A 27,661-nucleotide genomic window follows, 5' to 3' on the forward strand; every position below is an offset into this window, starting at 1 on the left:
AGGGCTCGAGCGGGGTCCTGGGTGGCATATCACAATTTCTGCTGACATGTTTTCACTACATCTTCTTTCCTTTGAAGGAATAAATCAATACATTCTCATCAGTTTTTTTTACATGTGATATAATTAGCCTGTGAGTCTACCAGTATTAATTTTTTTCTTTAAAATTTTATAAACTGGTTTATATATATAACAGCAAGCATAGTTTGTACAAATAGTCCAAATCTACAAATTGAGTCAATCAGGCTTCCTTCTGACTCTGGTTGATCTTCTCAAAGTTTGACCTTGCTGCTCAAAACTTATAGATTCTTCTTTTTTATAATAAATTTACAGTACCCAATTATTATTTTTTTTCTAATTAAGGGGCAATTTAGGGTGGCCAATCCACCTAACCAGCACATCTTTGGGTTGTGGGGGTGAAACCCATGCAGCCATGGGGAGAATGTCCAAACTTCACACAGACAGTAACCCAGGGATTCAAACCCAGGTCCTCAGCGCCGCAGTCCCAGTGCTAACCATTGCGCCACATGCCACCCTAGAACTTGTAGATTTAATATTCTCCATGACATTCTCATGCTCAGGGACTGCTGAACTATCTGACACTGCAGCTGACATTGATTTTGACGTAGATTTGTCATCCATCATGTTCTTGTGAAAATCTCTGATTTTCAAGAGCGTGCAATGATTTCTTCTTAAAACCAACCCTTCCTCTGTCTGTACATTTTAGGTATGAGGTGCTACTTCTTCAAGTACAATGACTTTTCTGGACCAATTGCCTGAATCTTCTATTCTCACAATGTCATCAGTACTCAGAGGTGGTAAAGTTCTTGCCACTCTATCATAGAACTGCTTTTGTTTTGCTTTAATGTTTTGCATTTCCTGCTGTACTACTGCATTCTCCTCCTTTTCCAAGTATGGAGCTGTGGTACGCAACCGTCTATTCCTGAGTAATTCTGCTGACGATATATCATTTGACAATGGTAATGCTTTGTAACGTGATTTTGTGAGATATGGATCGGTTTGGCTGGCCATTTCTTTCTGTAATGATTGTTTTACAATATCTACACTTTTTTCATTGAGGTCTTTGGCATCCATGTCTATATGAGCATCACCTTTTTTTGTTTCACATATCCCACGGAATTTACCCCCTTGGTAGGTTCTTCTATCTTCTCGATAACTTATGTTTGTGTATCTTAAATGGCTGGTAGGGTAGAAATGCGATTGGCATGCAGATCTACATCTTCAGCAATATCACTACTGATAGTTTATATCGGTGCTTTAGTTAATATATCTTTTTAAAATTGTATCTCATTGGTGAATGGTTGTGCACTAAAATCAGTTAACACATCGCTGAATTTGTTGATAATGTTCTCAAAATCATTGGCGTGTTGATCCAAAGCTTTGTGGATGCTATGTACCAACTGCACTAGACTTAATTCTTCCCAGGACTGATCATCTAATAATGAATCCAAGCCTTTGGATACAATACAGAATGGAACAGAATAAACTGTGTTCTTCACCACTACATTCAGGTCACAAGCAGCATAACATTTAATGCTTGAAACCTTACAACCTCTCAGATATTTTGTGATTTCTTCTAATCGGCTGAATCTTTAAATTTTTAAAATTAATCTTGTTGATTAAATTGGCTTTGGCACCAGTGTCAAACTTCAATTGGACCACTGTACCGTTCACTCCAAGTGGTAGCAACAATTTGTCCTCATCAACCGCATTTATTTTAAATGGAGCATCAGTTTGCATTCTTTTTAAGTGCTGGAGAATTTATTGATGTCTCTATTACTCTTCCCTGTTATTACGCCAACAAACAATGATGTTTCATCACTGGAGACTGCATTTTCCACTACGTTGACTGGTCTGGGGTTGAGCTTAGAGTAACAATTCTGAGCAAAGTGATTGTTTCCTTTGCATTTGGTACAAATCTTGCCAAACACTTGACACTGCCTTAATTTGTCTTTGACCACATCTTTTACACAGAATTACGTTGTCCTGATCTTTAACTTGTTTGTTGGTGTGCGGGGAGCTGCAGGAACTTTCCATCTTTTTTTGGAAGTTTCCCGCTTTTTGGAAAAAGGGCGGCAACTGGAGTGCTTTCCACCAAGAAGATGCCGCCATTACTGAGAAACATTTTAGAATGCTGTGCTACTAGCTCGTGAGCCTGACAAATCTTAACTGCTTGTTCCAAGAACAGCTCCAATTCCCTCAGCAACCGTTCCCTCAGCTCAGTTTTATTCACACCAAATACAATTTGGTCCCGAATCATGGAAGATTCCACCGCAGAGAAATTACCAGTTTTAACCTTTAACTTTAAATCAGTGATGAAACGGTCTATGGACTCTTCTGTCTTCTGTAACCGTGATCTAAACACATAGCGTTCATAAATTTCACTCCTTTCGGTGGTGCAATATTCATCAAATTCTCAAACTACTTTGTTAAAATTTGTGCTATCTTCATTGCTGGCAAATTGAAACGTAGTAAACACAACAATTGCTTCAGGTCCTGCCGCTGTTCGGAGCATCGCTACCTTACACAAATCTGATTGATCTCCTAAATATGCAGCAGTAAGAGACTGATTAAATTGTTGTTTAAACACACGCCAGTTGCTGTCCATATTACCATGAAATATGAGACTCATTGGTGGTGTCAATGACTCCATATAGTTCATTTATGCAGTCTGAAAAACCTTCAAATCGATGTGGACCTCGTGGCAGGCTTGTTTTTTCTCAGCGTTTAATACCATCTAATTCTGGTACCATGTAATGTTCTTGTTGGATGGCCTGATTTATATTACAAGAACATTTGTCGCTAAAGCTATAAATGATTTGTTAACTTTAACTGTGGGTCAAATATATACAAAACAACAGATGAATAACAGTATGATCATGCACAAGCAACCTCTCTCTTCCAGCTTCCTAATCAGTCTGAGGTCACCTGATTCTAACATTCACTTATATACTAATGAGACTCCTAGTAGTCAGTCGGTGAATTACAACACAACCATGATATCACTATAGCCGACGTGGAGGCCTGAGATCTCAGTGGAGACCCAGTAGAATAAGGTCCACATTGCCAACCATGCTGTTGTTGAGCGGTGCATTGGGCTGCTGAAAATGCGGTTCCAATGCCTTGACCACTTTGTTGGTGCCCTGCAGTACACCCCCCAGAACATCTCCCCTTTTGTGGTAGTCTGCTGCGCCCTCCACAATGTGGCACAGCAGAGGGGTGACACACTGGAAGCAGAGGAGGTGGAGGGACATGCGGCTTCGCCTGAGGGGGAGGAATAGGATTAGAAGTGTCTGGAGGATGGTTTAGAGCTGGAGGATCAAGGACAGGCTGCGGCAAGGGTCCAACCTGCGAGGAGCACCAGAGCGGCCCTCACTGTCTCCAGATTCTCCGAGGACGGGGTTATGTCTGTCAGCTCAACATGCCCTGACCCCCATTTCTTCCCCCCGCCAATCTCCCTCCTCTCCTCCAATCTCCCTCCGCACCTTCACCTGACCCCACCCCCTCCCCGACCACCCGAGTCCCCTCTCCAAAGGTCTGTGTAACATCACTGCAGGGTGTTGGCACTGTCAGAGGGTCAATATACAAGGCAGGAGAGTGATGATCACTCGCTGTGAGGAAAGCTCTGGTGCTCCACAGTTTCTGCAGAAGTCTGATTTATGTCTTTCTGCTGACAGCGCGTTCACACCCATCTTCTAAATGGGGTCTGCATTGGGAGCTTTTGATCTTAGACCACTGTGCCCAGGGGTGAGGGGGAGTCAAGGGCAACAGGGTGTGGAGTGTGGACAGGCCTGCTGTGAAGGTTAACAAGACAAAGGCTTCACATGTATGAGGTGTGACATGTTTTAATAGTGAACATTTCACTGTGACAGTTTTCCATTCCCGCTAGCTACAGTTAGTAACCCCGCCAATGCCCATTCAGTGCTGCTCAATCTTCTTGATCTTTTGTGGTCAAGTGCTATGTCGAGGTGTGTCCCCAGGATGCATATCAGACGTGGAGGAAGTCTGCTGCTTTCCGTGCTCTGTGGCCTTTTATGCCCTTGGTGGACGTCTTCTGGAGCCAGTGTGCACCCCCCCCGGGCGACTTACCGGTGTCATTGGCGTCATCTTGCCACTCTGTTCTGTTCTGCCTGCTTCCCTTCCGATGCGCCTCTGTCATGAGGGGGGAGTCAGAAGAACTGTAGACCGCCATAGTCTCCTTGGTGGCAGGCCCTCGGTTGGCCTCCAGTGCTTCCTCCTTCCTGACTGTGCCCATAGAGCCCTGAGGTCTCCATGGGATGAGGGACAGCTGGAGTGAGTTCCAGAAGTCTCTCAGTTATCTGGCGCTGTCAGCCCTGGAAGTCCCCATTTTCTGCACCTATTACTGTATCTCCAAGGACCTCGTGTGGGTTATCACAGTCAGAAACACTGGGAGGGATTCCCCCTCATGATGGTGTGTTCTGCAGTGGTGGAAGGCGGCTTGCCAGTGGCAGGTGGTGGGATCTTTTCATCCCACTGTTGTCAATGAGGTTTCCCATTGAACACACCCCTCACCTCTTTGAACACCGCGGTTGTTGTGAGCTGTTGGCTGGACCGCAAGATCCCACCAGCGTGAATGGCCATAAAATGCCACCCTCTGTTTTTTGTAATGTTAAGTGATGAATTAATATTGACTAGGAGGCCAGAGATAACTCCCCGACCCTTCTTCAAAATAGCAGCATGAATTCTGTTACATCTAGCAGATGGGCCTCAGTTTACCATCCCCTCTTAAAGACAGCATTGCTGACAGTGCAGTGCTGTCTCAATACTGCACGGGAATGTCAACCTTGACTTTTATGCTCAAGTCCTGAAATGGGACTTAAGCCCAGAAGTTTGTGATTCGGAGCAGGGGTGCTACCCACTAAACCATGGCTGACAAAAATATTAAGTAAAGGCTTTGAATCCCTGTAACAATGGGAATTTAGGCCTTAGCTACTGCCAGAAGTAGAGGTCTTGCAATGCATCGCACAAGGCAGTCCTGATGCAGAGAAGAATAGCAAAATATACTTACTTAACCTGGCATTTCACGTTCCTCCCCCTCCAAAAAATTGGCTTTTAAAATAAAATTTAATTGGCCAAAGTAAAAATATTATAATCCAACCTTAATCATTATCCAGGTTCCAACAGGGGCTGGTTTAGCTCATAGGGGCTGGTTTAGCTCACTCAGCTAAATCGCTGGCTTTTAAAGCAGACCAAGCAGGCCAGCAGCACGGTTCGATTCCCGTACCAGCCTCCCCGGACAGGCGCCGGAATGTGGCGACTAGGGGCTTTTCACAGTAACTTCATTGAAGCCTACTCGTGACAATAAGCGATTTTCAACATGACACTGGAATATTAGTGTACATGGTTATCTGACATTACTTTCTATGCTGTTTGCCCTGTCGAAATTGAATGGATTGAAATAACAGAAGAAGTCAATTCTGATGAATGTTGACACTTTTCTAAATTACAATGCCACATTAGGATAATTACAGATTATTCTTGGCAAGCTCACAATCTAGTGATTTAGTAAAACAAATGTGGTAAGCCAGTCAATCAGTACCAGGGCTCCTTGCGAAGGGTGCAACCTTGCCCTTTTTCCTTAACCCCCAGAAATGCATTTCCAGCATTTATATTTTTTATTTCAGATCTCCAGCATCTGCTGGTCTTAACTATAGTGAGGCAATGACAGGCAATGTTTGAGTCTAATTTTACATCAATGAAAGCTTTCTTGACATCAAATTCAAGTGATTGATTGAGGGCGGTGCTTAAGATGGCAGATACTGTTGGACAAAGCTTTGACATGGTGACAAAGCTGTTTAATATCAATAGAATATTTGAATTGAGTTCCTCCATGTTGACAGCAGTGAAGTGGAACTTTAACCTGTTGTGCACAAGGTAAGATTGAATCAGGGACATTCAGGGAGACTTTCAACTCATGGTTATCTGAAGTTGAGCGGACAGCATCTAAAAACCTCAGCCATTGGAATGGTATCCAGGGCTCATTTGATGTATATTTACTGTTGCCAATAATATGCTCGCTCTTATTGATGCAGACTAGCATCTTCTTGTACATTCATTCGCACTCTCGGCCTCAATGCTTTCTTTTCCCCTTCAAAGGAATTCACCCTGGCATTGAATTTGTCGACACTGAAAAAAAGAGTTTAATTCAGCGTGCTCATTTTGATTGACAGGCCACCATACCAAAGCTCGTTTAAGAACTCCTTTATCTCTCTGTCACTGTTCATTCTGTGCTTCTCAACTCACTAATTATTCCTGAGTACAGCAATGTTTTGTCGACTGACGTAGCCATTAAGATATACCATCTTATATTTACCTTACATCATGGCGCCCCCTGGAGAATTATCCTTGCAACAATTTAGATCTCAGAAGAAAGAGACCATTGTGATAGAATCAAAGCTTAGTTGTCGACTCTTAGCTTTGTGATAGCTGCATTAACAGTTATGGTGCTGTTCTCCAAAGCTTGAGGAAGGAGCCAAGCCACATTCAAATAACTAGACTGAATTATTTGCCCAGCAAGTCTTGGGCTTGGTGGTACTTTTGAACCAGAGACTTACTTTTTCAAATTTGACAGGCTGTGGAGGAAATAGTTAAGGTATATTTAAATGGGTTCAATTGTTCAAATCTTCAGTTTAATTTAAGATGGGTAAATGGAATCTTCAGATGATTAAATGTCATAGACGAGTTAGCTCCAATTGGTGGTAAAAGTAAAGTCGCCTTAGTCCCAGATGACCATTGGTTGCTTTCCCCTTTGAGAGGGAGAGCTGACTGGTGGTGATTTAACCCGAGGATCACCGCAAACTCACTGCTCGACCCAAACATAGCAATGGCGCTGCTACTTTGTCATCCATCAGTAAACTTCGCAACACTTTGTGTTGATCATGCTGAAACTCAAATTTCTTTTCACCTCATCGCCAAAATGATGTGGTAACTTGACCAAAAAAGGTATTCAAAATGGGTTGTGAAAGTTAATCTTCTTTAAAATACAGTATGGACTCAAAAACGGCAGTGGCTACTAAAATGTCAAAATAACAGTAACAGAAAAGAATCAGAACTAATGGAAGTTAAATAGGAGTATACACAGATAACAGCAACAACAGTTAATGACGTTACAGCACTTACTGATGACATCAGCAATGAACTTAAACAAGATGTATAATAATAACACTCTACAACACGTTTATAGTTCAACAAGAAGGGGCATTTAGCAAAGAAGTGTTGGGGTGCTCAGGGAATGTCAAAGGCCGAGCAGGGAACTTCAAATGCAAGGAAGCTCAGACCAGGCTGAGGAGCACTTTAGCGGCATGTGTAATCTGAGTGAGGGGCATGCAGAGCCTATTTATTCTACAGTGGAGGTCTTTGGAAGGAAAGTTAAGATGGAGGTGGACAGGAGTCTCTGCATTGGTAGTCAGTGAGGAGACCGTCAGGAAGATTTGAGGTTCGAAGCAGGCACCAGCCCTTGCTCATGAAGGAACCAACCTTTGGATGTACGGCGGCAAGACTATGCCATTGCTTGGAGCGTTAGAGGTAGATATTGCATGTAACTGCCAAGTAGGAAGAGCATGGCTCCTGGTAGTAAAGGGCATGGGCCTAGTCCACTAGGGTGCAACTAGCTTCGGAAACGTTGGTTGAATTGGGGTGAGATAAAATACACAAAAGTGACAGATGATGTCATTCAGAAATATCCTGAGGTTTTCAAAGTTGAACTGGGTGCATTGCCGAGCACTGCCGGGCAGCATGGTAGCACAGTGGCTAGCACAGTTGTTTCACAGCTCCAGGGTCCCACGTTCGATTCCTGGCTTTGGTCATGTTTGTGCAGAGTCTGCGTGTTCTCCCCGTGTGTGCGTGGGTTTCCTCCTGGTGCTTCGGTTTCCTCCCACAATCCAAAGATGTGCAGGTTAGGTGGATTGGCCATGCTAAATTTCCCTCAGTGTTGAAAAAGGTTAAGTGAGGTTGCAGGGATAGGGTGGAGGCGTAGGCTTGAATAGGTTTCTCTTTCCAAGGGGCGGTGCAGACTCGATGGGCCGAATGGTCTCTTTCTGCACTGTAAATTCTATGAGTCTATAATAGCACTATTACAGTTAGTATGCAGGAACAGTAAGTGAATAGGAAAGCAAGTGGAATGTTGCAGTTTATTGCAAGGGGAATGGAATATAAAAGCAGAGGTATCTTACTGCAACTGCACAGGGCATTGGTGAGACCACATCTGGAGTACTGGGCATTTTATTTGTGGGTTATTCGTTCAGAGTCACCACATACCAAAGCCTTCAGTAATTGTACAACATTTCAAATTCCATCATCATTTTTGTAAGGCCAGACAGTCTGTAGCTAACTTGGTTGTTGAATACTGCCAGCTCTCTGAACATTGCGGGCTTGGGGCAGATTTGGAAGACATGCTTTGGGACAGACTAGGTTGTGGCATTAATGAGGGTAGCATTCAGCGGTGTTTGTTGGGAGAAGCCACAATTAATTTTAGGAAAGCTCTAGAAATTTCCCTGTTTTCATACCCTTATAATGAACTTTATTGAGGTTTAAAACATTAGTTGTAGACCCACACTTCACCCCTTTAAACTGTACATGAAATTCCATCATGTTATGATAACTGTCACCAAAAGGCTCCTTTACCATGAGATTATTGATTCACCCTGTTCATTACTAAGTCTAGAATAACCTGCTCCCTGGTTTATCTGTAGCATGTACTGCTCTGATAAATTGTCCCGCCTACACTCTATGAATTCATTTTCCAAGCTACTGTTGCCATCCAATCTACATGTACATTAACGTCACCCATGATTATTGCAATATGCTTCTCGCACGTCCCATTTATTTCATCCTGCATATTCTGCCCTCAGTGTAACTACTGTTACAGGGTCTACTAGCTACTCTCCCAAATCGCTTCTGGCCTTTCCAATTTGTTATCGCTACCCAAACTGATTCTATGGGACCGATTTAACCAAATGGGAACTATGTCCCATAGCGAACGCGTTTAGCTGCGTGTTTCCCAGCGCTTGCAGCCCCAAGAAGCACAATGCTGTCCAATGTGATTCTGGTTAGATACAGGGCCTCAGGGTGAAAGTCTGGCCGAGGTCGTACTTCATCCTGTTTCCTGCACCGAGGAGACCCCGCTCGCCATACTCCTCAGTACAGGGAGAGATTGGGTCCCAATCATTTTAAACTCCAGCACGACCCCAGAACCTCTGCCCCCCCAACAAAAGTCGCAACTCATTGTTAGGGGGTCCACGGGCCCCCTCACCCTCCCACAGATCTCGCAGGGCACCCCCCCCCCACCTGATCACCACGGCGCAAAAAAGGCCATCTTGGCATGTTGGCAGTGCCAGGCTGCCCAGTGATGTGTTCTGTGATTGGGTCGTTGTAATGAGATACACAGAACATCTAGTTGTTTAACTAGAAAGATAATTTATTGACAAACACGTGGAAAGATAACTAACAGATAACTATATAGACAATAACTTCTAAACGAAGTTGGTGAATTCTACTGGAACTACTCGAAGTACAACTATCCTTTCATACGTCGTACTACTTACGGGCGGGTATCTCAAGTCACATGAAGGATGTCTAGCGCCACCAACTGGTTAGAGGTCGCATCACCAACTATCTACAAAACTGTGCACAGGCATGTCACCACACCCAGGTGGCACCACCCTGCCTAGAATGTAGGCACCTCGGGGCTGGTTTAGCACACTGGGCTAAATAGCTGGCTTTTAAAACAGACCAAGGCAGGCCAGCAGCATGGTTCAATTCCCATACCAGCCTCCCCGAACAGGCGCCGGAATGTGGCGACTAGGGGCTTTTCATAGTAACTTCATTGAAGCCTACTCGTGACAAGCCATTTTAATTTCATTTTCATTTCATTTTTCAATCCCCTGGGAGACCCCCCACGAGTCCCGTTCTGTCTGGTCCCCGTTTGTGGAGACCAGTACTGAACGATGCTCACCTGAGGTCTCCAAGGCAAATGGGATAGATCCCAACACCTTGGTTACCTCAAAGAACTGCATATTAGAGTGAGACTAGCTGTATTGCTCTAAAATGCAGAACTACCAAAATGTAATCCCGCCGACAATGGATGGCTTCACATCGCGACGTCTCGCGAGATCGCATTAGATCTCATCATTTACCGGCCACATTGTGCCACACCATGCTGCTTTTCAGGCACAGCGTGGCCGGTAGATCGCGCCTTACATCAGACTCTTTTGCTCACCATTGTACGAATGTCATTCTTAATTAACAGACCTTAATACATGTACCACCTGTCATTATATGCAGACATGCAGATAATGATATACAGACAGGCAGTTAATGAACACAGAGAACAGCACATGACCAATGAACAGGCAGGACACTCAGGGGTGGTATCTCACTATAAAAGGCACGAGGCACTCACACTCCGCCTCTTTCCACTGATGAACATTCACAGAGTGAGTCAGGGTGTATGTACAGTATCTCACCTCCAGCACATGGCTAAGAGCTAGTCTGGTTCAGTCAGAATGAGTAACCACACTTAGGTTAGCAGAGAGTCGAACTCATAGAGAACTGTGCTAACTGTGCTACTGGTTCAATAAATCAGATTGAACTAACTTCAAGGTTTGGAGTATCTTTTGGTTAAAGCTGCATTCAGTTGCAGCCTGTGTTATCCCAGAGTACATAACACGACATGCTACCAGGAGACTGCTTAACGTAGGTGGTTTACCTCAGTCCGTTCCATGACGACCAGCGAATGTATCCCGGCACCATGGAAAAGATTCAGGCACCTCACCAGCTCAGGACCTCCGGCAATCTCAGTGCTAACTGGCGGACATTCAAGCAAAAGTTTCTGCTGTACATCGAAGCTTCAGACATCGTGGGTGCGTCTGATGCAAGGAAGATCATGCTTCTCCTCTTAACAGCGGGTGATGAAGCCATCAAACTCTTCAACTCTTTTCACTTCACCGAAGGCCAGGACAAGACAAAGTTTTAGACCATCCTGGACAAGTTTGACAGTCACTGTGAAGTGAACACCAATGAAATCTTTGAGTGCTACATATTCAAACAGCGTCTACAAGGTAAAGATGAATCTTTCAACTCCTTCTTAACTAACCTCCGCCTGTTAATGCTGTCCTGCAACTTTGGTGATATTGCTGACTCCATGATCAGAGACCAAATCATTTTTGGAGTTCACTATGATCCTCTGAGAGAGCAGTTACTGAAAACCAAGCATATGACCCTGCCAGTCACGATTGAAACATGCACAGTGCATGAGCACGCCAAACATCGCTATGCCCAGTACAAATGGGCTGAAAATGAGAAACTTGCCTCCCATGAGGCAGAGAGTGTGCAGGCCATCTCCCGGATGCAGTGCCTCAGCATTGATGAAAGCAGACATTTTGACAGCTTTTCCCAGTGCCCCACGCATGCGCGATGTGAATGGGATAACAAAGTGGCCGACACCCGCACTGTGCATGTGCGACGACGCGCGGAGCATCAGGACGCCGACATCATGATGTGCTCAAACTGGGCAATGCCCACTTAAAGAAACACTGCTCTGCAAGAGGCAGGCGATGTTTAAACTGCGGGAAGCCTGGACATTACGCAGCCTTGTGCAGGTCTGCACCACCAGTCAGGGGCCAGCGCTCCCAATTCCGACGACGGCATGTTCAGAGTGTGCAACAACGATTACAGGATTTTGATCCTGGCAGCACAACGGATCCAGATGAAGACTGCCTGGACTCCGCCTACTGTGTGGGCATCATTACCAAATGTGAATATGCCACATCCAACTCATCACAAATTCAAATTCAAATTCAATCCATCCTCGCTGTGGATTCTGCGGACGAATGGCATGTGGTGATGCAGGTCAAAGTTTAAGCTGGACACAGGTGCTTCTGCCAACCTCCTCTCACAGGCAGATTTCAAACGCATCAAGAAGCCCCCCCAAGGTCCTTCCAGCAACCTGCAGGCTCCTGGACTACAACAGAAATGCCATCACGGCATTGGGATTCTGCCATCTACTCGTCTCCAACCAGAGCACCATGCATGGTTACGTTTTGAAATTGTCAAGCTGGACAGGTCATCCCTACTTGGCGCGCATGCCTTCAAGCAGCTGAACCTCTTGCAGAGGGTTTACCCAATGACATCCTCCAATGTGGATCTTCAGGCCAGCATTGACGACATCCTCGCTCAGTATCCGGATGTGTTTGACGGGATGGGCACGCTGTCATGTCGATACACGATTCTGCTACAGCCTGATGCCAAACCAGTGGTCCACGCAGCACGCTGGGTCCCGGCTCCGCTGAGGGAGTGCCTGAAGGCACAGCTCAAGGATCTTCAGCAACAGGGCATCATTTCCAAGGTAACCGAACCGACTGACTGGGTCAGCTCGATGGTATGTGTTAGAAAGCCTTCGGGAGACCTGCGCATCTGCATTGATCCCAAGGATCTCAATAAGAATATAATGCGTGAACACTACTCCATCCCAAAGCGGGAGGAACTCACCAGTGAGATGGCACACACACGTTTTTTCACCAAGTTAAATGCATCATATGGATTTCGGCAAATCCAGCTGGATGAGTCCAGCAGAAGGCTCTGCACCTTCAACACACCGTTTGGCAGATACTGCTATAACCGCATGCCGTTTGCCATTGTCTCGGTATCGGAGATCTTCCATCGCATCATGGAACAGATGATGGAGGGCATTGAATGGGTTTGTGTGTACGTGGACGACATCATCATATGGTCTATGCCCCTGAAGAGCATGTTTCCTGTCTCCAGCAGGTATTCCACCGTGTCCATGCCAATGGCCTGAAGCTGAACAGGTCCAAATGTTGCTTTGGCATGACGACACTCAAGTTCCCAGATGATCAGATCTCTCAGCAGGGCTTGCGCCCGGACACAGACAAGGTCAAGGCCATCAAAGCCATGAAGGTCCCTGAAGACAAGAAGGTGGTGTTGCGCTTCCTGGGCAATTTTCTGGGTAAGTTCATCCCAAACCTGGCCACACACACAACGGCCCTACGAAACCTGGTGAAATAATCCACTGCCTTTGAGTGGAAGGCAGCTCATCAGGCAGAGTGGTTGGAGCTAAAAGCCAAGCTCACCACTGCACCCATCTTGGCATTTTTCGACCCAGACAGGGAGACAAAGATCTCGACAAATGCGAGCCAGGATGGCATCAGTGCGGTGCTGAGTCAACGCGATGACACTTCATCCTGGGCACCAGTAGCCTACACATCGAGGGCCATGATGCCCACTGAAACAAGGTATGTGAAAATAGAGAAGGAATGCCTGGGTCTTCTCACTGGCATTCGCAAGTTTCACGACTATGTCTGCGGCCTGCCGACATTCACTGCCAAGACGGATCATAGGCCTCTGGTCCACATTATCCACAAGGACCTGAACGACATGACGCCTCGGTTGGAGCGCATCCTCTCAAACTCAGAAGGTATGACTTTGACTTAGTGTACACGCCTGGAAAGGAGCTCATCATAGCTGATGCATCACATTGCCTAGTGAACCGCTGGAAATCATCCGGCAGATTGAATCACAGGTGCAGCTGTGTGCTAGCACCCTCCCGGCGTCTGATGAAAAGGCGGTCCGTATCCGCGAGGAGACAACCAAAGACCCCCTCTTGCAGCGTGTCATGCACCACCGCGCCAATGGTTGGCAGAAAGGGAAGTGCCCTCAATTTTACAATGCAAAGGACGACCTGACGGTGATTGGTGGTATCCTCCTCAAGCTGGACCAGATTGTCATTCCACTCAGTCTCCAGAGCTTGGTGCTCTGCCAAATCCATGAGGGACACCTGGGCGTCGAGAAGAGCAGACGCAGAGCCCGGCAGGCTGTCTACTGGCCCGGTATTAGCCGGGACATCTCGAACATGGTCCTCAACTGTGCGACCTGTCTACGCTTCCAGCCAATGCAGAGCAAGGAGACGCACCAGCAGCATGAAATCGAGACCTCCCCATGGTCTAAGGTTGGCATCGTGCAAATGGTCGTGACTACGTGTTGATTATTGACTATTTCTCCAATTACACTGAAGTCGTGAAGCTCTCAGACCTCATATCCCGGACCGTCACCAAGGCCTGTAAGGAGACATTCTCCAGGCATGGTATCTCACTCACTGTCATGAGTGACAATGGCCCGTGCTTCAACAGCTACGAGTGGTCTATGTTTGCCAAGTCATACCATTTCAAACATGTCACTTCCAGCCCACACGATCCGCAGTCCAATGGGAAGGTTGAAAAAGGGGTGCACATTGTGAAACAGTTCATCTGCAAGGCCGCGGATTCTGCTTCTGATATCTACCTTGTGCTGCTTGCGTACAGGGTGACCCCACTGTCCACTGGCATGTCACCGGCTCAACTCCTGATGAACAGGGACCTGCAGACGACACATCCAGCCATACATTTGCCCAACCCTGGATCACCTCTCGGTGCTGCAGAAGTTGCAGCAGCTCTGAAACCAGCAAAAGCAGGGCTATGATGCTCATGCCACAAATTTGCCCGTGTTATCCCCATCAGACACTGTCAGGAAACAGATACCGGATGGTGGCTGGTCTGCTCCAGCTGTTGTTGTTTGACAGGCTGCGCCCCGCTCGTATGTTGTACGTATGGCTGATGGTTCCGTTGTGCGAGGAAACAGATGGGCACTGCGCGAAGTTGCCTGCCCGCAACCGCTTTCTTCTCCGTTTCCGTCCGTTGTTTTGCCACCTCCTGATACCTCGAACTATGAGGTCACCAGTCAGGCTTCCATCCCACCTGTCAAGGCGCCGTCATCCCCACCACCACCTCTCCGGCAGTCGACAAGGATCAGATGCAAGCCCCAGAGACTGGACTTGTGAACATTTATTTTGTTTGCTATGTTCTGTTTTCTCACATTAGACAGCTGTCTTCACATGTAAATATGTTCACATATGCCACCGCTTGTAAATATGTTAATGTATGCCACCACATGTAAGTACATGTAAGTGCGAGGTAGATGCCAACAAAACATAAAAAAGGGGAGATGTCAGGATATGCAGACATGCAGATAATGATATACAGACAGGCAGCTAATGAACACAGAGGACAGGACATGACGAATGAGCAGGCAGGACACTCAGGGGTGGTTTCTCACTGTGAAAGGCACAAGGCGCTCATACTCCGCCTCTTTCCATTGATGAACATCTACAGAGTGAGTCAGGGTATATTTACAGTATCACACCTCCAGCACGTGGCTAAGAGCTAGTCTGGTTCAGTCAGACAGAGTAACCACACTTAGGTTAGCAGAGAGTCGAACTCTTAGAGAACTGTGCTAACTGTGCTACTGGTTCAATAAATCAGATTGAACTAACTTCGAGAACTGGAGTATCTTTTGGTTAAAGCTGCATCCAGCTGCAGCCTGTGTTATCCCAGAGTACATAACACGACACCACCTTTTCCGAGCTTCCTATCTTTTTGAAATGTCTTCATTATTCAAGTCCTACTCTTGGTCACACTGTAACACTGGGCGGGATTCTGCGACCCCGCGCTGGGTCAGAGAATCACTGGGGGGAGGGGCGGGGATTCACGTGACGCCGCTCTGACGCCGCTCTGCCAATTCTCCGGTGACCTCGGCATTCATGTTGCACAGGTCGGCCTGGTGGGGAGGAGGGGGGTTCTGACCCCGGTGGGTCGCCTCCACGGTGGCCTGGCCCCACGATCGGGGCCTACCAATCAGCGGGCGGGCTTATCCTGGGAGGGGCCTATGTTCCTCCGCGCCGAGCCCCTGTCGCTCTCCGCCATGTTGCGCGGGGCAACAGCCCACGCACATGCACTAACTTGCGCCGGCCGTAGCGCGCATGCGCGCACCCACAGCGCCCGTTCTGACACCCATATTGGCAGCGAGAGCAGCGTGAGGCTCTCCAGTGCCTTGCTGGCCCCCTGTGTGGCGCAGCATTGCTGATCCTAGGGGCCAGATGATGCCGTCGTAAACCGCTCTGGTGTTTACGACGGTGTCAACACTTAGCCCCAGGATCCGTGAATCCAGCTCCTTGTCTCTACAATAACTATCAAGTCATATATATTTATTTTTATCTGTGATAACAATTCATCCATTTTGGTATGAATGCTGCATGTACTCTGATAGAGCTTTTAACTCTGGCTGGGATTCTCCCGTACCCGGCGGGGCGGGGGGACCCGGCGTGTTGGAGTGGTGTGAACCACTCCGGCGTCGGGCCGCCCCAAAGGTCTTTGGCACCACGCCAGCCGGGGCTGAATGGACTTCGCTGGCCGGCGTAAGTCCGCACACGCTGATGTCATTCCGGCGCATGTGCAGGGGAGGGGGTCTCTTCCGACTCCACCATGGTGAAGACCATGGCGAAGGCTGAAGAAAAAGAGTGCCCCCACGGCACAGGCCCGCCCGCCGATCGGTGGGCCCCGATCGCGGGCCAGGACACCGTGGGGGCACCCCCAAGGGTCAGATCGCCCCACGCACCCCCCCCCCCCCCCCCCCTCAGGACCCCGGGGCCTGCCCGCACCGCCAGTCCCGCCGGTAAGCTAGGTGGTTTAATATTTGCCGGCGGGAGAGGCTTGTCAGCGGCGGGACTTCCCATCGCGGGCCGAAGAATCGCCGCGGGGGGCCCGCCGACTGGCGCGGCGCGATTCCCGCCCCCGCTGAATCTCTGGTGGCGGAGAATTCGGGACACGGCGGGGGTGGAATTGACGCCGGCCCCGGGCGATTCTCCGACCCGGCGGGGGTCATAGAATCCCACCCCGTGTTTTTTTCCCACTTTTTCAATCTCTGGCCTTATCTGCTGGGGCACTCTCAAGTTTGTACTTTGCCCCTTCCTGTCACCCTCTAGGTATTTACTCAAATTGCTTTCCTGTTTTAGTAACTCATTGTTCCCCCTTGATTTACTTCATCTCATCTCAGAAGACCCTTTTCCCTGCTATTTAGTTTAAAGTCCTCTCTACAACCCTAGTTACATGATTCGCCAGAAAACCAGTCCCATTACAGTTCAGGTGAAGACTGTCCCAACGCATAGCTCCCACTTTCCCCAGTACTGGCACCAGTGCCCCATGAATCGAAATCCATTTCGCCCACACCAATCTTTGAACCACACATTCATCTCTCTAATGCTATTTACCCATTACCTTTGAGGTTCTGCTTTTTAATTTAGCCCCTTGCTGCTCATAATCTTTAAGCAGAAACTCTAGTCCTACTATGTCAGTTGTATCAATGTGACTGCAGCAACTGGTTTCTCATCCTTGTGTTGCAACTTTCTCTCCAGGCAGATGACCTGAACCCTATCACCGGGTGGGAAACACAGCTGTCTGGACTCACACTCCCGGTTGCAGAGATCGCTGTCAATCCTCCTGATTGTACTGTCCCCTACTATCACCGCATTCCTATTAACTCACCCACTTGAATAACTTCCTGTAACATCGTGCATGTTCAGTTCGCTCACCCAGATCCACCCTGCAGGCTCCACTTTTGTCTCCATAAGCTGCAAGAATCTCAAACCTGTGAGAACATTACAAGGGCTGAGGCTCCTTCATTTTTACCTTCTTGATTCCCATATCTTTTTAAAAATAAATTTAGAGTACCCGATTCATTCTTTCCAATTAAGGGGCAATTTAGCATGACGAATCCACCTACCCTGCACATCTTTGGGTTGTGGGGGGCGAATCCCACGCAAACACAGGAGAATGTGCAAACTCCACATGGACAGTGAGCCAGAGCCGGGATTGAACCTGGGACCTCGGCACCGTGAGGCAGTAATGCTAACCACTGCACCACCGTGCCGCTTTCAATTCTCATATTGACTAGCTCGCAGTTATTGCTTCCTGCTCCTGACCACTGACAAAATCAGAAGAGTCTAACCGAAGGGGTGTGACAGTCTCCAGGAATAAAGTGTCCAGGCAATTCTCCCCCTCCCTGATGCATAGCAGTGCCTGTAGCTCGTGCTCTAGCTGAATGACTCTGAGCCAAAGATCCTCCCAGAGTTCTTTGAACTGTGGGAGGAAACCAGAGGACCCGGAATAAACCCATGCAGACATGAAGAGAACGTGCAAACTCCAAACAGACAGTCACCCAAGGCTGGAATTGAACCTGTATCCTTGGCGCTGTGACGCAGTAGTGCTAATCACTGTGCCACCATGCCACCTAGTACTCTCCTGATTCAAGTATTATTTAACTTGGGAGACTTGTATCTAGATTTCTCTCACTCTCTTTTCTCAGCTTGGCCAGCCCAGAAGTACAACTCACTGTTAAAAGTCGGGAAAAATGAATTGGGTACTCTAAATTGAAAAAAAAGTCCTTCAAGAAGTGTTCACTCTTTTAGCCAGGCCACACGGCATTTCATCTGAACTCCGCTTGAAAGACATATTCCTTCTAGCCATTTGTTCTAAACTAAAAAATAACTTAAATCCCCGCTTGATAACAGAGCCACACCCGCAATCTATAATTAACTTCTTGTTGACCTTTTGCTATTCTACTGTTTATCTCCCAGGGGCTGGTTTAGCACACTGGGCTAAATCGCTGGCTTTGAAAGCAGACCAAGGCAGGCCAGCCACATGGTTCAATTCCCGTAACAGCCTCCCCGAACAGGTGCCGGAATGTGGCGACTAGGGGCTTTTCACAGTAACTTCATTTGAAGTCTACTTGTGACAATAAGTGATTTTCATGGTCATATGATCAGTTACTGGGAGCGAGCTGATTTACCAGAAATCTTCTCCAAGAGAAAGCTGGTTCTTAAAGGGATCTTTACACCAACATAAGATATGGTATTTCTAACCTCCATCAATAGCACATGGACCATCACAACATGTTTAGGTCATGGACCAGGGAGCTACTCATTGCCAAGATTAACTAAGGGTCGCCTTAATGGGAGATAGGAGAGAAAGATACAAGTTCAGCATGTGCGCTTGAGGGCGGGTGTTTGTTGATGTAGGGAGTCTTACAGCATCAATACTCACTGGTTTCCATGAGGGATTCACTCTGTAGCAGACTGAAATTACCTGGAGGATCTATAACAGACAGAGTGGGTACTTCAGGCAATTCTCTGTCTCATAGTTTTGTCTTATTTTGGACCGCAAATTTAAAGTATTGAAGCTAGAAAATCAGGAGGAACAGGAATGGCGATCTTGTTTTTCCAAGCATTGTCAACTCCCCCAGCTAATAAATTTATTGCCCCCAGATATTGACACTAATGAATATTTTTCCAACTGTTTCCCTACTGATGCCCCAAACAAATGTTGAAAACTGTCTCTGCCATTTCCAATAAATGAACACATTCACACATGCAGCTGTCATTTCCAGATGCATTTTCTCCTGTTAAAAAAATTAAACAAACTTACCCTAGAATGCTGAGGTAATGTTACTTTAATTGGATGAATAGAAAATACATTTTTCTTTGGCTGAGCAGTCAGTAACAATACTTCATAGATTAAAAATTGTCACAAAGGCACTAAGTGAGGTTCGGCAATTTTATTTTTGTTAAGAGTATGGAATTTTAGCGACATGGACCAACTGAGGTAGAGGCCATTAAGATATACTCTTGAAGCTGAGGAAGATACAGAACTCTGAGGCGAGTGTGTGGCAGTGGATTAGACTTACAACGGGTACACTTACAATGGGCTGCATTAGTTCTTTCTAGACGATAATTGCATCACCTTAGCCATCTCGATTTCCAACCATGAGAGGGAGCCATTGTTTTCTCTGAGAATCTGCAGGAAGTCACATTCAACGAGGTTCAGCTTTTATTATTTCTTCACTGAACCCCATGAGGGAGTCGTCAATCCAGCAAGAAAGACATCCTGAAAGAAAAATGAAAAAAAAACAATGTTCATATTGAACCACAAATCTCAAAATAGTAGTGGTAAATGTTGATGAGTAATTTTCCTGTTCGACGGTAGTGACTGTAGGAACAAATGGACATTTGTGTTCAAATATATTTCTGTCACACTCTACTCCCCATCTTGATTTATTATAATTGTTCTCAAAATGTTTGCATAAGTATTCAGAGATTCCCCAGTATCATAGAATCATAGAATTTACAGTGCAGAAGGAGGCCATTCAGCCCATCGAGTCTGCATCGGCCCTTGGAAAGAGCGCCCTACTTAAGCCCCACACCTTCACCCTTTATCCCCGTAACCCCACCTAATCTTTTTGGACACTAAGGCAATTTAGAATGGCCAATCCACCCAACCTGCACATCTTTGGACTGTGGGAGGAAACCGGAGCACCCGCAGGAAACCCACGCATACATGGGGAGAACGAGCAGATTCCACACAGACAGTGACCCAAGCCGTGAATCGAACTTGGGACCCTGGAGCTGTGAAGAAACTGTGCTAACCACTATGCTACCGTGCTGCCCGTGGAGAAGATTTGCAATGGTAATGATAGAATCAGAGAAACCTTTGGCTCTCTGTGGAATGTCAATGAACACACTTGTTCTCGACAGGTTATGGTACCCAGTGTGAGGTTATCCTGTGCGCACCAGTTCCCTCTTGAAAATGAAATGAAAATCGCTTATTGTCACGAGTAGGCTTCAATGAAGTTACTGTGAAAAGCCCCTAGTCGCCACATTCCGGTGCCTGTTTGGGGAGGCTGGTACGGGAATCGAACCGTGCTGCTGGCCTGCTTGGTCTGCCTTAAAAGCCAGCGATTTAGCTCAGTGAGCTAAACCAGCCCCTTGACGTGAAGAGAAAAAATGAACAAATCTTCCGTACTTTCAGTCCCACATCTTGAAGTCAGCCTTGTAATTTGTATGTTTCCTAGTCCCTGGAAGAACTAGGAAATAACTTACCCACCGTCTAAGCTTACCACACATGTCCAGGTCTATTTGGCATTTGGGCAACTGAGTGACAGAACGTGCTGGCTGGCTGCCTATTTCAGTGATAGCAGCCCCCATGATTTTGAAGCCCCAGCCTCACTTAAATCTGTCCTGTGGGGCTGCAGGAGGAACAAAATAGGCCTGCTGGACCAGCTTCTTAAGTTTGGGTTGGTGAGATCACCCAGGGGGGAGGTTGTGGGGCCCACCACTACCAATGTATGCCTGTTACTACCCTGCCTACACCTGATGAAGTCAATCAAAATCAGCCCCGCACGGCTTATTCTTTCCGGGTTGGCAGGGATTTTCCGCACGGGAAAATAAAAGAAAATGTGTGAGACGATGAGTTTGCAGTAAATCAAAACAACTGAGGTGACTTGTCAGCTGTCAACCTGCAACCTTTCCAACAATTCATCCTTCAATGTGTTAAAGATATAGCAGAACAGATTTGACAACAGCAGGATTCCGGCTGCCACTTGAATTAAAGAAATGGGGAATCATTGGTGTTTTGTTCAAAAAAATTCAAGGTAATCTAATCGGAATCATCTAATTTTGCGAAGGTGGATAGCTTTCTGTAAATCAAGATCTACAGTAAATCCTGAAAGCAGAAGCAAATTAGGTTATTCTGTGGTCAGATGGAAATTTTCCATTATCGTTTTCAATAATGTCAATTTTTGAATTTCCACTTCTAGTTGCACCATGCGGTTGGATCCCATACTTGTTACAGACCTCAGTTCCACCAAATTGCATATTTGCCTAAATTAGTTCTGAGGTAAATAGTCAATTGTTTTGAAATATCTCGCCAGGGCTTGAAATTCGCAGTGATGAGGAGAGATTGGATGGGCTGGGGTTGTTTTTCTTGGAACAGACGAGGTCAAGGGGTGACCTAATTGAGGTGTACAAAACTATGAGTTGTCGAGATAGGGTAGATATGAAAGACTTGTTTTCCCTAACTGAGGGGTCAATTACTGAAGAGGTCGTGTGTGTGTGTGTGTGTGTGTGGGGGGGGGGTTAAGGTGATTGGTAATAGGATTAGAGGGGGCATTGGAAAATCTTTTTCACCCAGAAAATGGTGGGCACTTGGAATTCACTGCCTAAGTTTGTGGTTGGGGCTGAAACACTCAAAAGGCACTCTGAAGTGCTGTAACCTAACCAGGTGCTGGAAAATGGGATTAAGATGAGTGGATAGATTCTTTGTCTGGCCGGCACAGACACAATGGGCTGAATGGCCTCTTTCTGCACCATCATCTTTCAATGGATCAAAAAAAAAGGCAATTCAAGCAGAATTAATCCCTCCTGTCTGTTTGCTGCCTGGTGAAGTGGAGAGGAGAGGATGGTGGTGTCCCTGTCCACGCTAGTCGCACAGTGGGCTGAGACAGCTGGCTTGTAATGCAGAACAAGACCAGCAGCGCGGGTTCAATTCCTGTACCGGCCTCCCCGAACAGGCGACTAGGAGCTTTTCACTGTAACTTCATTGAAGCCTATTTGTGACAATAAGCGATTATTACTATTATTATTAATCCTGTGGACCACATTGATTACAGGAGAAGATACAGCACAGGTTCGCGGGTAAGATACCAGGGTTCAAAGCTTAGAGTTCAGTTATGAGCGGCATTAACACAAAAGCAAAATACTGTGGCTGCTGGAAATCTGAAGTATAAACAGAAAATGCTGGAAATGCTCAGGCAGATGCTGCCTGTCCTGCTGGGTATTTCCAATGTTTTCTATTTATACTTCAGTTAAATTATGAGGACAGGTTATAGACGTTGCTTGCATTTCCCTTGAATTTGGAGCACTCTGGGCTGATCTAATTGAGGTATTTAGGGCGATCCGGGGATCCAAAAGGGGAGGTTCAGTTCCTCTGCTGGGGGGAACCCAGGGCAAGAAGACGTGAGGTGGGGGATTTTCCATGGCCTCCCGCGGCGTGTTTCTTGGCAGTCCACCATTCTCCGGTGGCGGGATCTTCTGATCCCACTGCTGTCAGTGGGATTTCCCATTGAATCCATCCCCCCACCAGCAGGAAATGCACAGCTGGTATATGCTGTAAGTGGGACTGGAAGTTCCTTCTGATGAGACCAGCCAAACCCCCCCCACCCCCATCCCCCATAATCTAAAAGTAAGGCTTGAGTATTTAGGAGTGAAATCAGGAAATATATTTTCACATAAAGTGTAGTGGAAACATGAAACTCCCTCCCTCAAAAGGCGAAACTTTCAAGACAGATCAATGTATTTTTGTTACAACTCACAGGCTCTCTCTGCCTACACAAATGCCAGTCCGCAAAGGAACTTTGTCCTTCTGCTTGTATTTGCAGGAGCACTCTCTCCCCTACTCCTCACAATGCACAGAAACTTTCTCCAACTCAGTTGAGAGCTATTTTTCTGCTTCACCCCCCCAGTTTAGAGGCGCCATCCCTCATCGAAACTTCTCCTTCTCCAATTCACAGTAACAATGAACTTTCTTAGTGACCTTTTCACTGCTTAATCCCAGCTTCAGCTTCAACCCAACACTGGATGTGGCCTTCGGGGGGTGTGGGGGGGGGGGGGGGGGGGTGGGTTTGCAGGTTCAGGATCTAGCAAGAGATCTAGGAATTGCAGCATGAAGCTTGTCCCCGTTCCATCTTTGAGACACTCTGGTGCAGGTAATGACATAATGTCAGGGATCAGAGTGTTGACAATCTCCCAGTCACATCCCTCACTCCAGCTACAAACCTGGAATTAAAAGTCTAATGGTGATCATGAAACCATTGTCAATTGTTTGAAACCCCCATCTGGTTCACTTATGTCCCTTAGGGAAGGAAATCTGCCGTCCTTATCTGGTCTGGCCTGTGGTGATCACAAGTTAACCAGATGCAACACAACTGAGCGACCACTAGAGGGAGCACGGGAGAGCCATATAAATACATCAGGACAGGAAGTGAGGACACTCTTCACAGCAGGCGGGCTGGTAAGCACACACAGCAAGCATAGCTGGTAGTTAGCACTGGAAGGTAGTTCTAGGTCGAGCTCTGGAAACTGAACGAACCCACAATAAAGCATCTTCTCCACACTTGAGACTGCGAGCTTTATTAAGATACGAAGAACAACACATGGTACCTAGGAGTGATTTCAGACGCTTACGACAGGACAACTCAGCTGCAGATACAGAAAGCACAAAATGGCATGGAAATCTCAACCAAGAATGGCATGGAAATCTCCTACTGGACATTTGACTGGGGAAGACATCGCTAATTCGAGGATGTGGCATGGATACCCACCTCAGCTGGACACGACTGGTAATGTAATAAATGTCTGGAAAAGGTTCAAACAAATGTTCGATTTTTATCTCATAGCTAATGATGTAGCAGACGCCTCAGACAAAATTAAAATAGCAATTCTCATCGAAGGGCCTGTCAATAAGAAAGTGTATAATGGATTTAAACACTCAAAAGGTGAAGACAGGAACAGCTTACAAACGTTACTAAACAAATTTGAAGAGTACTGTGAGAAATTTGAACAGCAAGGCATGCTCACAGTCCAACCTGCACAGAGACTGAGTGATGCAAGACTTAAAAAAAATCACAAAAAGATCAGGAAATCGCGAATGCACAGTACAGATCAAAAAGAAGAAATAACATGAATTTTTCACAAAGCCAAAACGCTGAAATCCAGTCCAGATCGGAAAGAAAAGGTAACTTACAACTTTTAGAAAAAAAAAACGCTGAAATCCGCGATAAAATGGCGTCGGAGCACATTTTGCAGTCTCTGGTAAGCAAAGAACTACAAATCGCGTCTGCGCATGCGCCGGAACCGGAAGTTGCGCATGCGCCGGAACCGGAAGTCGCACATGCGCCGGAACCGGAAGTCGCGCATGCGCAGTTTACAAAATATCGCGGTGCCGATCGTTATGCGCATGCGCAAGCCGCGCATGCGCAGTCAAAAAAAGTTTTCGTCGCGGACCGTCATGCGCATGCGCAAGCCGCGCATGCGCAATGGACACCGAACCGCACAAGGAAAGAAAGCCGATTTGCGCATGTGCAAGTCGTTCCTACGCGTGACGTCATGACGTCTGAGAATCCTGACCACGCCCACTTAAAAGGGAAATGCCCGAAAATTGAAAACAAGACACTTAAAGTGGTAAAACCAAATTTTCTTGCCTCAGAACACAAAAAAACGCCTGAACTTAAACCAACAGTGAAAAACAACTTGCACAAAACCTTGGAAAAAGCTGCCTTCACCACACACAGTGAAGCAAACAAAAAGAATTCCGAAACAACAAAAGATGATTTGTTTTTCGACGATTACCTCTCAGACCTGACTGGGTCAGTCGGATATGCTTATCACAGCATCAGCGACACGGTCGCAAAGCACAACACGAATCAACTCGTGGTAGAAGAATCCAACCAGGATGATTTGGTTTTCGGAGAATACTACTCAGACACAGCTGAGTCAGTCGGATATGCTTATCACAGCATCAGCGACACGGTCGCAAAGTTCAACACGAATCAACTCGTGGTAGAAGAATCCAACCAGGATGATTTGGTTTTCGGAGAATACTACTCAGACACAGCTGAGTCAGTCGGATATGCTTATCACAGCATCAGCGACACGGTCGCAAAGTTCAACACGAATCAACTCGTGGTAGAAGAAGCCAACGAAGATGAAATGGGTTTCAAAGAACACTACTCAGACATGGAGGAGTTATTTGGACATGCTGATCACAGCATCAGCGACACCGTTGCAAAGCTCAACACGACTCTACTCATGGTGGATGAATCCAACACCATGGTGCCATGGCAGCTCGTCGATACATTGGATGACAGCAATACCCAAGACGAAGACGACGCCACACAGAGAGCACAGGAAGACTCCACGGAGCGAGCGATGACAGGCTCCACAGTGCGAGTGATGAAAGACGCCAACAGGGATGCAAGCAAACACTCCCGGGCGGACACCAAGCATGAACAAGACCATGAAGGTAAACCCGCTGTACCTGAGCAACCGCAAGCAGACTATGAAAGCCTACCAAGCTCACAGGAACAAGAAGAAAGAGCGGACTATGAAAGTCCAACACGCTCACAGGAACAAGAAGAAAGAGCCGACTATGAAAGTCCAACACGCTCACAGGAACAAGAAGAAAGAGCGGACTATGAAAGGCCAACACGCTCACAGGAACAAGAAGAAGACAATGCACCTCTGCCCACTGCATGCGAAGACAGTGACAAGGTGATCACACTCAACGTACAGGATCACAGTGAGACTGACAGTTCTCAGCTTGTCTGTACCGAAGCACAGAGCGAAAACAGTGACAAGGTGCTCGCACTCGACGTACAGGATCACAGTGAGACTGACAGTTCTCAGCTTGTCTGTACCGAAGCACAGAGCGAAAACAGTGACAAGGTGCTCGCACTCGACGTACAGGATCACAGTGAGACTGACAGTTCTCAGCTTGTCTGTACAGAAGCACAGAGTCGGGCCACCCAACAGTCCAGAGAGACGATGCCGAAAGAAAACATGCAGATTTTGACTCCAGAAGAGGAGCTCCTGGAGTCCACAGAGACAATGCCGAAAGAAACTATGCAGATTCTGACTCCAGAAGAGGAGCACCTGGAGTCCAGAGACATCACACAGAAAGAAAACATGCAGATTTTGACTCCAGAAGAGGAGCACCTGGAGTCCAGTGAGATAACATCAACAGAAATCATGAAGATTTTAACTCCAGAAGCGGAGCACCAAGAGTCTAGAGAAACCACGTCAACTGAAATCATGCAGATTTGGACTCCAGAAGAGGAGCGCCGAGAGTCCACAGACACCGCGTCAAATGTAATCGAGAAGACTTTGACTCCGGAAGACGAGCACCAAGAAAGCAAAGATGCGGAATCCAATTCTCCACAACTGATTGATGTCACCTGCACCTGCACATCAGATCATTCGCACCACTCGCGAGACGGAATGCTCAATGACTCAAATTATCCACTCGGGACACTCATAGAGTATAACAAGAAAAACAAAAGTCAAAAGAAACACAGCAAGAACAAAAACAACATGAAGCGCGACAAGACCAACAACAATAGCAAGAAGCACAGCAGAAACGAGAACGACAACAGCAAGAAGAAAAGCAACATGAAGCGCGACAAGACCAACAACAATAGCAAGAAGCACAGCAGAAACGAGAACGACAACAGCAAGAAGAAAAGCAACATGAAGCGCGACAAGACAAACAACAATAGCAAGAAGCACAGCAGAAACGAGAACGACAACAGCAAGAATAAAAGCAACATGAAGCGCAACAAGACAAACAACAACGTCAGGCACAAAGATAGCGACAACGACAGAGGCAGAAACAACAAGAATGGCAACAAACACAACAAAGTCAGGAACAAAGATAGCGACAACGACAGAGACAGAAACAACAAGAATGGCAACAAACACAACAAAGTCAGGAGCAAAGATAGCGACAACAACAAAGACGGAAACGACAAAAACAGCGACAAGTACGGCAACGGAAACAACAAAAACAGGAACGACAGAAACAACAGCAATGAAACAACGACTTGTACACAATGGCAAAGCACACCAGCATCCAAGGCGGATGAGACAATAAATCAACACCACAAGCACAGAAAAAAGTCCATGCCAGTCAACATCAGTGATGTGACCATGCAAACACCTCGGGATGACGCATTGGGTACTTAAGATAACAAGGAACACCAACAACATTCACAGCGGACTTGCAATATCAATCTCACCACGTCATCAACAACAAACAGAAAAAAAAAAGCTCTGAACAAATTCATCAAGTTTGGACTCATAAATGTGTTTATTAAGTTTGGACATATAAATACATTGGCTTTGTTAACTAAG

General features: G+C 46.6%; 1 protein-coding gene across 2 annotated transcripts in view; it reads left to right on the forward strand.

Moving 5' to 3' along the window:
• LOC119953658 (tyrosine-protein kinase ZAP-70) overlaps window positions 1-27,661 on the forward strand; it is a 131,829-nt gene that overhangs the window by 45,812 nt on the left and 58,356 nt on the right. The gene's annotated exons all lie outside the window — the stretch shown is intronic.

This window comes from Scyliorhinus canicula, chromosome 18, assembly GCF_902713615.1.
Source record: "Scyliorhinus canicula chromosome 18, sScyCan1.1, whole genome shotgun sequence".
Taxonomy (NCBI): domain Eukaryota; kingdom Metazoa; phylum Chordata; class Chondrichthyes; order Carcharhiniformes; family Scyliorhinidae; genus Scyliorhinus; species Scyliorhinus canicula.